The 17,261-nt window shown below is 41.6% G+C and overlaps 1 long non-coding RNA gene across 1 annotated transcript in view; it reads right to left on the bottom strand.

Annotated features, from left to right (window-relative positions):
- Window positions 1-10,039: 10,039 nt before the first annotated feature.
- Window positions 10,040-17,261, bottom strand: part of LOC118251404 (uncharacterized) — a 50,754-nt gene continuing 43,532 nt past the window's right edge. The window contains exons 2-3 of the long non-coding RNA XR_004779802.2: window positions 13,582-13,650; window positions 10,040-12,098 (exon numbers count right to left, since the gene is read on the bottom strand). This is a non-coding gene — a long non-coding RNA (uncharacterized LOC118251404). The remainder of the gene's footprint in view (window positions 12,099-13,581; window positions 13,651-17,261) is intronic.

The raw sequence follows: 17,261 nt of genomic DNA, 5'->3' as shown, positions 1-17,261 counted from the left end.
TAAGCTTGGCTGGACATGCGTAGCTTACTTAACAGTTCAACTGGATCTGAATCCAGACACTTCTATTTTATGCCTCTCAGAACCAAACATTTAGTACAACCTTCCAACTGGGCAATGAAGCCATAATTTACCATCTTGTGTGATGATTTGGCTTCCCTGAATCAAGATGCCACACAAATACCCGTTATGCAAACATAGATGCTTTTTCATCCCTAAAATAAGGGATTATCTAGCTTTATTGCTTCTGGAAAAGATGTGCAAACACATTTTTAAAAACTGGAGCACATCAGATTTGTGCCAGCCAAAACCATGGCCACTTACTGGAGCACTGCCACATATTTGCAGAACAAGTATATTTTATGAGAGTCACTTTCCTCTGTTTGGATCATTAAGTTTATTCTCCTTTAAGTACAGATACCAAAGGTAAACTTGAAAAAAAAACATGATCTTAGGGAACTGGAGTAAAGTAAGTAAACAATTTTTGTCCAGGCTTGTATTGTTCTTTTTCTCTGTATTTCAATCCCGTCTCCAGGGCTGGCATCAGGGCTGATGGACTACTGACAGCTTTGTGTAAGCTGCCATGGCTCAGATGTGAAAAAATCATGTGCCACGATGCCTGACTTGAGCTGCAGAGCCACAGATCAAGAAATAACCTATCATGCAAGCAGAACTCTGATGGCTTGGACTGCATTAAATATACACCATCAGGCTCTGGTATGTCCTTCCTCTCATTTCATCTTACCAAAGAAATTGTCTGCGTCTCTACTGTCCCAGAGTGCCCAAAGAGAATTAAAAGTACGTAAAAACAAGCCATACAGATCACATAACCATCTTAGATTTGATCATTTCTATACTCTAGTCTTTCTATGGAGGTTCAAACCATTCTTTGTAAGTACATGCTGTGGTGCAACTTCACCTACAGTTTAGCTATTTAGTTCTTAGTATTGAGACACCCTCCTGCCCCAATTGCAGTTCTCTGAGCATCCTGCTAAAGTACTCAAAGTTTAGCAAAATGTGCAGTGCACCAGTTCCCATTTACCTCAACATGTGCTCAGTACCTGGCAGGATCCATACCCAAACATGATTTCTGGCCAGTCTTGGCAGAAGGCCTAGCATCTAAACTTTGCAAGCAAGGCCTAGCCACAAATGAAATTAATGTTCCTCCTTTGCCGGTATAAACTTCAAGTAAAACTTGAGCTGAGAAAAGACCTTCCAGCGGAATAGATTTCTGTCAGCTTATAGTTAAAAGAACTGAGAAGCGAAACTTGAAATCGCTGCTTATGTAACAAGAGCCTGAGAACTGCACTAATATTTAATTGAGGGAAAAGTAACTAAAGGGGAATTGCTTGGAGATCTGCCAGAAGGATTTTAACAGCTGGAAGTTGAAAAGTGATTAATTTTGACAGCAATAAATGCTCCATGTCCATAAGTAATTATGTTTAGATTTCTGAGCTGTTTGAATTCTTTTCTGTGTACTATTAACTTCTTAATTTCCAGATAGGAATTTGGATCATCTTTATTTAGAAAATGTAAGAAACCCCAATTTTTCCCTAGCAGTTTCCCACTTACGCTGGGAAGACAAAAGTGAAGGCAGCCTGGAATGAACCCTTCAGAATAAATGGTCTCATGGAGAAAAGTGACTGTATTTACCATGTTTCTTGAGGGACAACAAGGAACATCTATCAGGGAAGGTCCAAGAAAAGAGACAGAGACAGAAACATGGAACGAGAAGGCTCTAGCAGGCGGTAGCTCAAAGAGGCTCTGCCTTCTGGCCTGTTTTATTAACTCTTCTGACATAAAACAACTGCTACCAAAGCCATAATATTCGCAGAACATAGTTGCCTTTAAACAGATGTAAGCATATCCCTGACTACAACAAGAGAGAGGACAAGGGCAGTAAGGGTAAGTTAAAGCCATTGCTCTAGACTACCACATAATCAAACACTAGCATTAGAGCTGTCAAAGTGAACTGTGGTGGCTGTACTTCATGGCATTGTACTGGATCGGGAGGATGCAGTAGGACCAAGCTACGCGGAATGAGAGGTCTAAACAGTCTTGAGAGTTACTAACTGAGGGCAGGGTGTCCTCAAACATGGTCCTCTGTGTTTGGGCCTCTCCATCCTCCCCCTGTGTTCACTAGGGTGTGGAAGATGCAATACGGTTCAGGCCATACAGAATACTTAACCAGAACCCCTCCTTGGACACTCTGCCACAAGTACAATCCAGCACAAACCTCCAGCCAGACAGGAAGGATGAACAATGCCACTACTTGCAGTTATGAAGATGAAGATGTTCAGTTCTCTAGGTGTAGGTTAACATTTGGACAAAAATCCTCTGAAGACCAGCCTTGAAAACAGGCAAGGAACCATTGAAACTCACACAACAGAAAGACATGGCCAAAGCCAACTCTGAGCTTCACAACAGGTCTGAAAGAATGGGACCAGGTGGCTGAAGATAAGCAAGCCCAGAGGAAACTGATAAAACAACTTCCCTTAGGAGATAGCATGGCTGGGATTTTTCTTCTCACAAGTTTACAGCCATTAGAAAACTCATCAGTGTTAACAGCAAGAGAAGACCATTTGCCGTGACAGCCAGCTCTGAGGGACTGCCAGTTCTGGCACAGAAAGCTCTGAGGAGCTCGTGATGAAACACTAGCTTCTTGAACATGCACATACTGCCTTCACAAAACAAAGGTGTCTGGCCCAGTATGCAGTGGATTTCATGGGGCACGCCCTGCACTGGTGGGGAAAATAAGTGAACTTCATGCCTGTGCCCAGCACCACCGGCAGGCTGGGGAACACCATCTCACTGGGTGGGAGACACAGGGTCCCACACTGGTTAGCCAAGCCATTGCTAGGCACATACCAGCCTTTAGATAATCCTGTATCTCAGAGTGGAGAGGGGGAATGTTTCAACAAACCCTTCTCTCTCTGCTGCAGATCACCTAGCCTGTACAATGCTTAATAGAGGCTGAATTTTTGCTAGTGCACTTTAGTCTTAGCATGGGAGATTCCCAGGTTCATATATAATCTCCTGGCTTTCTTCCTCATTATAAGAGGTATTTAAAATATTTGCTGAGCCCTTGGCATAGCTGTTGAAACAAAGACCTGGTAAAACAAAGAGAAAAAAAAATGCAGGTGCAGGAGGATAGCTACATTTAGAAGATGGCACATGGGAATTCTCCTGTGCTCCTTTGATCCAGACATTTAACTGGTATTTACACAGCTTTCTTTCTAAGCCAGTGATTAACCTAGATGAGATACACAGTTTTCAAATGGCTCCACTTTGGGCAGATGAGCTCACAGACTCTTTTGTAGGCTGGGTAGTAACAGTGTGTGCTTCCTACACCAGTGATTTGAGAGGTGAGCCTTCTTCATATTCCCCCTTCTATCCAGGCTCAGAGAGATAACCATACAGAGAATGGAGAGCAGGGTGAAGCACAGAAGGAGAGGCCAGGTAAAGCATGAGGTTTATGGAGACACACTGCATTTTCCAGGTGAGTCTGCTGAAATCAGACAGAGAGCTAACACAGCCCTGATCAATAGGTTTTTCCTTCACAGGAAAAATTACAGGGCCTCTGGCAGCTGTGAAAAATATTTTATAACAGCAGGAAGTGAAAACAAGAGCATCAGAGCCCTGTGTGGGCAGCCCAGTTCTCCAATGACTTCTGTGCTGAGCCAGAAGGCTTGCTGGGTGAACCTCCAGTCTGCTCCAGTGTCAAAATTAAACTTTGCTCAAATGAGGCATTTGAGTATCCTGCCAAGAAGGAATGGACATTTCCTCCTTTGTAACCTCCCAGGGTTTTATTTCAGGAAGGGCTGAGCAGGGGCTTGGCACTTATCCCCAGGAAGCATTGTACTTATCCAGTCCCTTCCTGCTCACTACATCCCTGATGTTAAGTAGCTTCAGCTGCAAAATAAAGCAGTATGACTGCTATCACTTATGTCACTTCCACTTAACTATGCATTTAGCTGCTTGCTTTATATGCATGGAATATCTCATTTAATATTTCACTCAGTTACTTCAATCTTAGGAAAAGAGTGCTTCAGGAAAATAGTTAAAATAAGCATCATGTGATATTAAGTGTTTTTGATGTTTAACATCATGGCATGTAAAACAGCACTGTGCAAATTGGATTAGGTTCAGAAACAGCCTGCTTTAGACTGGACTAGTGCATGGTTATTAAGCCTCCTTCTAGTAGTGTAAAACAGAAATTTCCTTCAAAGACTGCTTCCCATCACCCCCCTTTTTCTTTTTCTATCATCAGCCTTTTTGCATCAGACAAAAGAGCAGAGGGTGGACAGTTAAGGAGGGAAAGGCTGGTAAGAAGAATAAACAACTATTAAATTAGTTGGTACTCATGAAAACCCCAGCAAACTCCCTGGGTGAGGACCTCTTTTTAAAAAACTCAATTTCATAGAATCATAGAATATCCCCATTTGGAAGGGACCCACAAGGATCATCCAGTCCAAGTCCTGGGTCGCCAGAGGACCACCCAAAAAATCAGACCATGTATCTGAGAGCATTGTCCAAATGCTTCTTGAACTACAGCAGGTTTGGTGCCCTGGGGAGCCTGTCTCAGTGTCCGACCACCCTCTGGGTGCAGAACCTTTCCCTAACACCCAGCCTGACCCTCCCCTGTCCCAGCTCCATGCCGTCCCCTCGGGTCCTGTCGCTGTCCCCAGAGAGCAGAGCTCAGCGCCTGCCCCTCTGCTCCCCTCGTGAGGGAGCTGCAGGCCGCCATGAGGCCTCCCCTCAGCATGCTCTGCTCTGGGCTGAACAAACCCAGGGACCTCAGCCACTCCTCATACGTCTTGTCCTCTAGACCCTTCACCATCCCTGTAGCCCTCCTTTGGACACCCTCTAACAGTTTTATGTCCTTCTGGCATTGTGTCACACAGTATTCGAGGTGAGGCGGCACAGCACAGAGCAGAGCAGGACAATCCCTTCCCCCGACCAGCTGGCAGTGCTGGGCCTGATGCACCCCAGGGTAGGGTTGCCCCTCCTGGCTGCCAGGGCACACTGCTGGCTTGTGTTCAGCTTGCTGTCGACCAGAACCCCAGATCCCTTTCTGTGGGGCTGATCTCCAGCATTTTCCCTGTGAACTAGGTCAGAGGTTGGACTAGAGGATCTTGGAGGTCTCTTCCAACCTAGATGATTCTGTGATTCTGTAACTTAGAGAATCACAGCCACAAATAGGGTATTACTGTTAAAGAGAGAAGATTCATGGTCTCCTACTTGGGTAAAAGCGACTGAGGAACGATTTGGGCACGTTCTTAGAAGTGCCACCATCCAGCAGCAGTTTACTATGCCTCAGTGATCAAACCTACATGATTCTTTAACATGGCAAGGTAAGGAAAGAGAATCACAGTGCTGAATTTCTGATTGCATTGATAAGATGTACAAAACATGCACCCCACCTCTAGCAACATTTCCTCTCTTCCTCGTTATTACGCCAAGGAATTGCAACCCATTAATAGTCAGCTGTCAGCATACTTCCCACAGCTGCTGCAAAGTGCCATTTCACATTTGCTCTGTAGAGCGTGCAGAGAGGCAGGATTCGTTAGCAAATTGTGTGGAATTGCACCATTTTCCTCACTGACTGTTAGTTGGCTCCAATGCTATCACACCACTAGCCGTTTGGAAAGTTAGCTGAAGTGCTAGTTGTAATCAGTGGCTATTTTGTCATAGCCTTCAACAGGGCCAAAATCTCAGGTGAACCACAAACACAGATGCTGCTACATGTCAAATATTTGCTCTTCTCACTCGGGAGTGGAGGACATTTTGTACCTTATAAGGTACGGATATCTATGATTTTTTCAACAAGACTCATGTATCAGAATGACCTGTGGGCAATTTGGCATTTGTTCTGGCTCCCCTGACTCTACAAATATACCAGCAGTTCACGTGAGCTTAATGACTATAAGCACTTGTAGTGAACCCTAAAAATATGTAAAATAGGCTACCAATTGGGAATCCTCCTCCTCCTTTCTGATGTTGTCTTTCAGGACATAGCAGTGTCTCCGTTGCTTCTTGTGCTCTGCTGCTCTGTTCCATCTTTATTTCTTCAGAGATGTTTTGGTTTTCTCCATGGAGGCAGTTAATAAAATTTATTGTAGCTACAAAATCTCTGCAAATCCAGTCCCTGGAAGATAAGCCAGTGCAATGTGCTGGCTACAAAGCTGGCAGATTCAAACTGAGCTGGATCATTTGGTGGGATTTCTGCCAGTAAGGGAGCCAAATGCCAGGTCATGCAGGGTTAAGAAGGGCAAGCTCTTTGTTTTGTCTGGCAGTGCAAGGGTGACTTTAACCGAGGTCTCCTTCAGCCTTAGGGTCTCCCTAAGTGAGAATGGGATTAAAAGAAAGGATTTTCTAAGCCCAACTCTGTTCCAAAAATGTTAGAAATAAAACTAGCAGCAATTATGTACTGTTATTAAAATAGCACCTAGAGGTGCATGCCAAGAACCTCACTAAACACATAGAGATGATTCCTGCACCAAAGAATTTTCAATATGAACAGACAAGACAAAGGCAGTACTGTTATTCACATTTTGCAAACACTGAAGCAAGACAGAGAGAGTAAGTCACCACAGCACAGAGATTCGGTCACTTGCCAAGGTCATATGAGGGATCTGTGCTACAGTCAGGACCTGAGTTTATCTGTGTGGCTGAATCATATCCCTGTGATAAATAAGAGCAGCCCCTTACTTGTTCTGACTTTCCAGAATTGTCAGAACTAAAAGTCAAAACCACTTTATCTTGAAATCCCACTTTACCCAATCCCCATAGAAAAAAAAATAGAATAAAATAAAAAAGGTGTATGAAGGCAGGAAGGATGTCTTTCTGTAAACTAAGCCATGTCCTTTACAGGCCAACATCTTGAAGGGCCTCTCATATGGACTAGTGTTGCCACCCTGCCAATATTACATGGAAGCACCATCCCAGCAACTGCTCATCTAACTGCTTGCTTGCCAAGTGAAAACTCCTTTGTATCTCCTTACAGAACAGGGGAAGTAACCCTACTTAACCACAACCTTGAGCATCTCACTTGGCTGAAATACTTTGAAGTGATTTATTCCAAGAACTTTCTAAAGATGATTTTGATTAATGTCTTGCTTGAAGTAAAGGACCTTAAAGATCATCTAGTTCCAACCCCACTGCCATGGGGAGGGATGCCACTCACTAAATCAGGTTGCCCAGGGCATCATTCAACCTGGTCTTGAACACCCCCAAGAATGGGGTATCCATAACTTCTCTGGGCAGCCTGTTCCAGTGACTCAACACCCTCTGAGCGAAGAATTTCCTCATAAACTCTAATCTAAATCTCCCCTCTTTTAGTTTAAAACCATTCCCCTTGTACTGTCATTGGCTGCCTGCGCAAAAGGTTGCTCTCCATCTTTTTATGAGCCTCCTTTAAGTAATGAAAAGCTGCCATGAGGTCTCCCTGGAGCCTTCTATTCTTCAGGCTGAACAGCCACAGCTCTCTCAGCCTTTCTTCATAGGAGAGGTGTTCCAGCCCTCTGATCAACTTCATGGCCCTCCTCTGGACCAAGTGTAACAGACCCACATCCTTCTTGTGCTTGGGGCCCCAGACCTGGATGCAGCACTCCAAGTGGGGCCTCACAAGGGCAGAGTAGAGGGGGACAATCTCCTCCCTCCACATGCTGGCCACTCTTCTATTTGATGCAGCCCAGGATGCAGCTGGCTTTCTGGGCTGCAAACGCACACCGATGGATCACGTTGAGCATTTCGTCAGCCAGAACCCCCAAGTCTCTCTCCACAGGGCTGCTCTCAGTGAATTCTTCTCCCAGTCTGTCCTCATGTCTGGGATTACCCAACCCAGGTGCAGCAACTTGCACTTAGATTAAAACAGAGGAGCACTGTGCACTTTGAGGAAAGCTGAAAAAATACTCAGCTGTGACTTGGAGTATCAGATAAGATAGTCCTTATTGACAAATTAATTATTTCTATTATTCATTGCTGGTTTTCCTTCTTAATCAAAAACTCATTAAGTCAGTAGGTAAGCTGTTATGAGGAAGATTAATCAAAAGATAATCACACCAGATTTGAATAATTTTATCGTGGTTCATCCACTGTATGCTTCTTTAGTGATCTAAAGGATGATATGTGAACATCATTATGAACTGATTATAAATATAATTCAGATGGATGGAAAAGTAATTTGAAGACTTTTTTGTTTGGTAATGAGCTCCCTTTGAAGCTTGTGAGCTGGTTGTTGGCCACATTTGTAAACAATTACTGCTTGTCTACAAGGAACTAGGACACTGAGGAAGTTCTTGGACATTTTTAATTAAATTAGTTTCTAAGCAGAGAATGAAGAATGAGAATGATGCCGTATTTCTCTTTCCTCTCATTAAATATGCCTTCCCCTATTGGAACAGGTTGCCCAGGGAAGTGGTGGAGTCACTGTCGCTGGGGGTGTTTAAGGAAAGTTTGGATGTGGTGCTTAGGGACATGGTTTAGTGGGTGACTTTGGCAGTAGGGCGATGGTTGGACCAGATGATCTTGGAGGTCTTTTCTAACCTTAATGATTCTATGATTCTGCGATTCTACTCCACAGGACTGAAGATTTCTACAAACCTCATCACTGGGCTTGAAACCATGTCCTCTTTTTTCAGGCTACAATTTGCAGAATGACCCACAGCAGGCCTTGACGAACCATCTCCTTGCAGTTTAGTAGGTATAATTATTGGCATCCTGTTTGAATCATTACTAGGACCACGCTTTGCATTACTGTACCAAGACAACAAGTTTTCTGTAATACATGCATGAACAACAGGTCCACCCCTCTCTTGGTGTATTCTAGTCCAGGTCTGCAAGTCAAGCCAAAGATCCACAAACCTTTTTTAATAACCTGACTTCCCCTACATCTGGCATCTCAGTACCCCACAACCATGCTGTAGGAAATGTGAATTTTAGGACCATTCTTCAACCCATATGTCAGACCATCATATGCAGAAACTTCCAGTCCTGAAACTAGCAGCCCTGTGCTAAGAGCATTGCAATGCAGACTGGTTTCAGCTTGGTGTTTTGTGTCCAAGAAATAGTTCAGAACCACAACTAAGCACCTCCAAATTTTGATAGGGAAGTTTGGAAAATTGCTTTTTCAGTTTTGATAGTTTGGAAAATTGCTTTTTTCAGACAGTTACAGTTGTAAAATTACCAATTCAGTAGCTGAGTTGTTTTCTGTTTTCAAGACACTTTCTATTTTGTCATTACCAAGCCTATAACAGTCCTCAGGAGGCTGTCTCAAAATGGTGTAATGCTACTCCCCTGGCATTACAGTTGGCAGAATAAGTGTTCCCTTCAACTAAATATGACTTTAGCTCTACAGATGCTAAGAGAAGAAAGAGGTATGCAGTGCTTATTTGTATGCTGACCTCTCTGCAACACTCAGCCTCTCAGGTTATTAGGCACACATGAAGATAGCAGCAAACAGAAGATGCCAATTAATAAGAAATTGATTTTCCTCTATGGGCCTGAATGTATTTTCTTTAGGTGCTTTTCAAGTGTAAAATCTAGAAGGACTAGAGAATCAGTCCTGCCCAGATAACATGTTGAGTACAACTGTTCTTGTCAATGCTGAAGGCAACATCTTGTTAACAAGTATCTTAACAAATTTTAGCATAATGTGTTAGCTAATTACAGATAAGCCCTGGGCTTATCTGGTCTGGGTAATCCCGGTCTGGGTAATCTAAGCGAGAGAAAGAATAGTGCCTTTCAAAAGGATGAACTGACAGAACAAGCAGTGGAAATTTAACTTCACCCAAAAGAGACTCTCAGTACCATCTCCTATGCCACAAGGCAGAGCGCTTTCGAATGCTTATTGATTTTCCTTGATTTTCCTTTAGCTAAGGACACTGAGGGTTCAGTCAAATTGAACTTAGAATTGACTTAGAATTGGGAACATATACAGGAACCATATGAGATCTGATTTATAAACTTAAGTTCTACCTTAAAAACAGCTAGTTTATGTTTTTGTGGTGGTGGTGGTGTTTTTTTGTGTTTTTTTGTTGTTGGTGGTGGTTTTTTTTCTGTTGTTCCCCTCCCTCCCCCCGTCAGTTCACTTGAAAGGCTGTTAAAAGACCTCACTTTTTTGCTAGCTAAAAACCTTTTAACTTCCAGCTTAATCCTATTAAACCAGGACAGCTGTGCTTCAGCTAACATGAAATTTTGCATTCATAGAAACTATTGACAAAACTCCCACTGACCTCAGTGGGACACATATTGTTTGTGCAGACTTGCAGTATTTTAATATTAATTTGCATATGTATGAAGCCAGAAATAAACATTTGAAATTAGACTTTACAATAGTACACCCAAAATGCATTTTAGAAATGTTAGTTGAATTTATATTATTGACTTTCCCCACAGATGCACATCAAAGTCCCAGTGTCCAGTCAGCTTTATTGCTCACTCATGCTAGGAAGACTTATTATTCAGCACTCCAAATTCCTCACTTTTAAGACCATTCTATAAATTGACAACACATAAAATATCAGTCCTTTCCAAAATATTTATTACCTCCTCTTATAAAAGAGAGCTATAAACAAAAAGAATGAGAGTTACATTCTAAAGACTGGTTTTAAATGGTGGATAAATCACTCTTTGCTTTCATTTTTAATTGTTGAACAAGAGGGATGCTTTTGCAAAGTCAATGCACTTTTTTGTGCTTATATCTCAGTGTTTTGTACAATTAACAATCCAACCAAATATAGAACAGATCTTGAGCCTGAGAGATGCTGAATGCTTTCACCTCTCCCTCCCCCTAATTTGCTGAGATCACATATATTTTACATGATTGTCTCTTTGTTTCTAAAAATTTGGTAAATTTTTGCCTTGTGTTAGTGAGCAGTTTGCTTCCTTGTCCTTTTTGTGGAGAGCTCTTTACCTTGATGATTCTTGTTGGTCACACAAGGCAATGGGAGATTGTGTCTCCAGACAGAATTGCCTAGATTTCAGGTGGCCTTTATAATGCTGTGACTTTAACCCTTTTAAAGGGGCCCGTACACTTTGTTGCTCCAAAAACATACTGAAGAAACAGCCGTGACATCTGAAGCCCTCTATTTGTAGCAATACTTGTACTTTTTCACAGTCACAGAAGCAGCACTGTGTAGGCAGTGCTGTGAAAATCCCCTGTTACTGAACAAGACAGCTCCTGGCGTAGGTCTGCAGAGCCAGGTAATCAGCTGCATGAATGCTCTCTGCCACCCACGTTGGAGGGGCTGGAGTCGACCCAACCCTACGTACTGCTGGAACGAGAACATGTGCTCACCTGCATGTGTGCATGTGGACACGCTTTGTATCTTGTCGTGATACAGCCAACACGCTGGAGAATGGCATCAGTTCTCGGACAGTTCAGGTTTTGATGAGATGTCCTCTAATGTGTCATCTTTGGCAACAGGCAAAAAGTAGGCTGCTTGCTATCCTGACACGTATATTTGTTGCATTCTGTGACTATAAAGGGAAGCCAGAACAGCTAGCTGAGATGAAGACATATACACTGGAGACATCAAAGATTGGGCACACTAAGGCACATTTTAGTTGACAGGTGTGAGTTTCATACTTCAGAATACTTCACAACTGAATCAGTGAAGAAAATCATTCATTGCTCCCTTGCAAAGTACACCTTTCCACAGAGAAGAAAAATCTTTAACTCTATACTGCATTTGTTAATAGGAGCAGTACTCTAACAACCATTAACATAGGTATTTCAATCCTTAATTTTTTATTTGTGGTAATCACAGACCACAGGAGTTCACTTTTATTCTCAATACATTTTCTATGCCTGTGGTTAAATTTATATCCAGCAACAATATTTTCCCTTGTTCCCTCTTTAGAGCATTGTAAAAAGGCCATGTTTGTCCATTTTGGGTTCTCTGCAAATGAGATCTATGCATATGAGAAAGACCTGTTTTCAACAGCAAGCGTCTGTTGTGAAGAAGTCAAAATACCATAATCCATACTATTCCTTCTGTCAATCATTACCAATGTTTTATGTATATTAATTGTTGTCTCCTCCAGAAATCCAGCTCTCTGTAGTCAGGTATTTATTCTTTATGGTGTCTCTGGTCCCCCTGAAATTAACATAAAATCAAATGAACAAGGATCAAGTCTTTAAAAGTAATTTGGAGCCCAGCAGTGGTGCTGGTGATATTCAGGAAAATACATAAATAAATAAATCCACAAACGTTAACTTTCTGTGTTCATACTTCACCCTTTACTACCTAAGCTGAGCTTAGGCTCTATGTCCCAGGCACTACCATCTCAATGCTAAATTTGGCAAGTACATGATTTAGGTTTTTAAAAAAAGCAGACTTGAGAATTGTGTCTTTCTAGCATCAGGCTGAAAGCCTTGAGTGAAAATCCCTAACGAAGTGGATGGAGAGAAGCAAGCCTTTTCACGGCCTATGAGCTACCTCCTGTAGACCATCCGGAGAAGCTCTGCACAGACGCCTGCCAGGGCGGGAGCAGGCTGCCTGCTCTGCAGCAACAAAGCACGCTGACGTTCAGCACGGAGGAAGTGGGTCTCCCTAATTAAGAGGCCTTGGCATAGGTTCAGATGTTGTCATGCCTGTGACTTGATAGGTTTAGAGGAAATATATATCTGAAAGGAAGATCTGTCCAGGAATGATTGAGTTATATTGCAGTTAAAAGCAGAACAGATGTATAAGCAGAAGTGATGGTGTCACTGAGAATCAGTTACATATCCTATGGGAAAACCTTCATTTGTTGAATAAGGACAATATGCTACACTGCACAGATATCCTCCTGTAAATGTAATCCATTTTTCCTGTTCTGAAAGCATGTGTGACAGCTGTTCTGTCCAGAAGCAAAACGACATTTTATATGAAAAGCATTATTGATTTTTTTCCTTAACCAATTTTGATAAAACATTGAAAGAAAAGATTAATATGCGATAGAAATCTACAGAAATTGTCAGTCAGCCTTGGAACTGGAAATGCTTTGGAGTTTTCTGCAAACTCATTGCATTTTCACACCTTTCTGCATTTTCTGGTTCTGCCAGAAGAAAAGGCTTTGTATATGGTTTGTCCAGAGACAAGGTGGAAAAATCCCAAGAAAAACTTGCTCAGGAAAAAAAATATGGACAAAAGAGGTGTGGTTGGTTGATTTCAGACATGCATCCCAGATAAAAATGAACCAGAACAAGATGCATGTAGTTGAGCCTGTAAGCCAGCATCCTGGCTGAAGTACCCAAGTACTCCTAGTGCTTGCTGGTGTGCTGCACCTTTGCTTCAGTACTTGAAAGCTGCTTAAAAACAGGTGAACACCAGTTTCACATGAAGACTGTAACCGGCTCCCTGTAAGTCTCTCCTCCCACCCCATTCTCCTTGCCTTTCCCTAGGATTGAGAAAGAGCTCTGCTCCCTCCTCTGGAGACTTCCCTTTCTCCCTCCCTGTTCTCCAGGGGATGGTAGTCCCAGGCCATCTGCCTAGAAGTAATGGGCAATTGCTCTGATCCCCTTCTCTTTGGACCCTGCTCCCTAAACTCAGGCAGCCCCTGTATCTCATAAGCCTCACTTTATGTCTCCATACTTACCGTATGGTCCAGGACTTACTCTGTCCAGCTGGGAAGATAAACCACACCACAGATAGGGCACAGGTGACTCTTAAAAGAAAAAAGAAAAAAAAAAAAAAAAAGAAAAAAAAAAGATACCACATTAGCTTCTCATTGAATTCCTACCTGTGTGCTATGGGTTCCAGCTACTAGTTGCTGAAAGGCATGTCACCAGGGTATCTCAGCCATCAGCTTAATGCTCTACAGCTAAATTGTGAATGCTTGTGAAATGGTTCCCATGTCCTGTGGCAGAGAGTCAGAGAATGAATACTGTGAAGTCCAATTTTTCTGTTCCTTTTGGACCAAAGCCAAGACTATTGAAAACATTTTTATTATATATATATATTTTTTTAGAGGAGATGTTCACTGGATCAGAAAATTACTTGAGAGCAGTCACATGGATTGAGAGATTAAGTCCATGATACATAAAAATTGTATTGATACAAAATGGAACACCTCTTGCAGGGGCAACAGCAAGAACCCCAACACCAAATACATTATAGCCCAGTAATCAAGCCACTTGTATGGATTGTGGGAGAACTGACATGAGAAAAATTTGTTTCTCTTACAGATACCTTGCCTGGAATGTAACCTCACACAAAGTTTTCATCTCGACAAAACATACTTTTTTAATATAAAAAAATCTTTTTTATAGGGAAATTCCCAACCAGCTCAATTTCTAATTTTATCTCCTGGGAATCCGTTTACCACGTGCATACAAGAACTGGGAACATTTCCTTTTTGGCCAGCTACCCTTACTTGTGCTGGCTGCAAGCCACACAGGTGAGCTTCAGCTGTTGTTATCTAAGCTATGAAACACTTCAGAAAAAAAGAGAAAGATACAGAACAATATCCCTATCATCAGTGAGCCAGAGTCAGAAGTTTCAGCTGTTCGTATCAGCAGGCAAAATTTAATGGTGTTTTCAAGACTTTTACATTTATAGACTTTGTTTAGTTACTAAAATCTTTGCTGAAGTGCAGCATTGCAGCAGCAGTTATATTTGTCATAATGACACTTCTCCATCTGGTGAGAAATATTTTTTGTATGACAACACACACATTTTATCTATTTATTGATCAAAAAATGAGATTCTTAATGCAAATGAGGAATTAAGTATTATACTCACAGTTCAAGTGTGCCATAAAAAATCCAATCTTTTCCTTATGAAAGCAGTTTAAATGTGCTGTAGGATGCTTCCAAAAACTCTAGAAATAGATTTCTAAAATCATCATATTTCTTATCCTTTCTTTCAGAGTTTCAGAGATAAAAAAACGCCTTTGTCACCAATGTTTTGGTCAATATAAATCTGAATATTGCGCATTTCTGAGAAATGGATCCCTTTGTCATGCATCTCCAGGTGATAAATACAGCAGAAATGTGCTGTGCACTTTATAGGCTTCAAGGTAACTTCATTGTCCTGGTCAGTGGATGGATGACCAAATGCCCATTGCAAATAACAAGTACCAAGGCCCAGCACGGTGGATTCACATTGCAGTGATGGTGTCCCTGTTCCAGGTAGGTAGTTTGCATATATTACATACCAAAATAGAAATATTTTGCATGATGAAAGTTGATGGAGCCATTTTGACCTTTTTCTTGCACAGAAAAACCAATAATGGAGTTTTTTCATCTTGACTGCAGTTTTAGAGATTAATATAGGACATGAGAACTCCTGCAATTCCTGAAAAATCTAGCAAAAGTGCCCTTATGTCACATCCTGGTTGTGGGACAATGAATATTCTACATGCATTAAATGCAACAGAACAGAACATGCCATGTTATGCCAGAGCGTCTGGCCCAACCTTCTGATACAATGTGAATGATAGATTGAGTTGTATTTGTTATTTGAGATACAGTCTTCACAAAAACATCACACATTTGCCTCCTTGTGAAATTATTTACAAAATCTGATCTCCTTATTCTTGCCTTTGAATAGCCTGAAGCAGAGGAACTCTTACATGACATAAGAAAGTCACACCATCCATCGTGGATATGCACTATTAACTGCCTTCTTTCTGCAAGTTCTGTTAATATCTTGACACCACCCATTCTTTGGTTTGGATTGTTTTCACTAATCAAAGAAACAGAAACTCTGGGAGGACTGGTTTCAGCTATGCTTACATTGTTTATTCTCTCTGTAAAGGTTTACTTGGTTTTTATGGCGATCTACCCTGTGTTGTCAGCATAGGAAGTTTAACACAGCAGTCATACCTGTACTTCTGTAATACCCAAACCTGAGCTCTGTACAACAATTAACTAGTTTCCAAATAAATCTCTCAGCCTTGCCTGACTTCCTTCCTCATTATCTTTTTAACCATAGTTTTCAGTGATAGTTAGACAATTTGTCTTTTCTCAATGTGTGAAGGCAGAAATAGAGGTTTCAGCTGTAGAAGTCTATCGGCTGTTCTAATCTGGTAGATAAATTTAAAACCAGCAATGGATGAAATGTGCAACTGAAAGACATATATGATGGAGCTTCAGTTCAACTCTGAAGGCTATAGAGCCTGTGACTGATTCATATGTTCACTGGTATGGTCTGTCCCCACTGTAAAAATATTCTACTGAAACTTGCTGGGAGCTGTGTTTCTGCTGGATTGGCTATTTTCCTTTCCATCTTCAGTAGCACTAGATTTTCAGTGTTAAGTTAGGTCATCAGAAAATTGACTTTACACAAGAAATGCCTTTGTCATCAAGAATAATGTGTAATACTCTTCAAAACTCAGTTCCTAGTTTACCACAGTTACTCCTTGCTCAGAACTTTTTGCTGACTTCTGTGTGATTTCGCAGATGCTACCAGTCTTGTTTTGAAATCAGTCCTTGTCATCACCTCCAGACTAACAGACATATTAAATCTAATGGACACAAACAGTTCTTGGCATACGTTCTTTATGTAGCGTGCTCAAATTCTGGATCATCAGTCCTATAACCTCTTTTACCTGTTTTGTCACTTCAGGTTTAGTTGAATTCAGTAAGAGTTTTGGCAATGCTAATATCTCTACTGAAATTGGAGGGGATTCTGTTATCTACCATATTACTGAAACAATTCCCACTTGTGCTTCTGCACATAGCGTACTGCACCAACCAGTCCTCCACACCGTTTCTTTTCCATTTTAATTCAGATTGAAGAGGTACTCCATCTCATACAGATAATCCCCTTGCAGCCACTCTGACAGATTGTGTGGTAGTTTCTCCCTTGTCAGAGACACTGCAGCTTTCTGTTTTTGACACAATATCATTCATGGTTTTTCACAGTGAACTTCCCAAGGCCTTTCTGCTGATATTGAATGAAGTTTTTAGGGCCCACCCAGAACAGGAAGATGCAGGTCAAAGCAGTCAGAAGGATATGCTTGACTCCCCTTCGTGAAGTGACACTAATTGTAGGAATGGTGTACATCTTCCCTGACTGCTTTAGAGGGTGTTGACTATCTCTGTCCTTTTCCATTTCCTTCAGTAGACATGACGCTTCTGATTCAAAACTAAATCTAATCTAAAAGCTTGTATGACAGGACTTACAGAAATCTATCAGTGCCATGTAAATAGGAGCAGCACTGACAGATGTAGACACAAAACTGATGTGACGGCATTCAGTTTTTATTCCAGCAACCCTCTCACAAAACCAAGTCATGCAAAAAGACTACCATAGTTGAAAAGACCTTTAAAT

Source organism: Cygnus atratus, chromosome Z (assembly GCF_013377495.2).
Source record: "Cygnus atratus isolate AKBS03 ecotype Queensland, Australia chromosome Z, CAtr_DNAZoo_HiC_assembly, whole genome shotgun sequence".
In the NCBI taxonomy this organism is placed as follows: Eukaryota; Metazoa; Chordata; class Aves; order Anseriformes; family Anatidae; genus Cygnus; species Cygnus atratus.
Note: the sequence above shows the minus strand (reverse complement) of the source record. Positions and strands in the feature narration are given on the sequence as shown.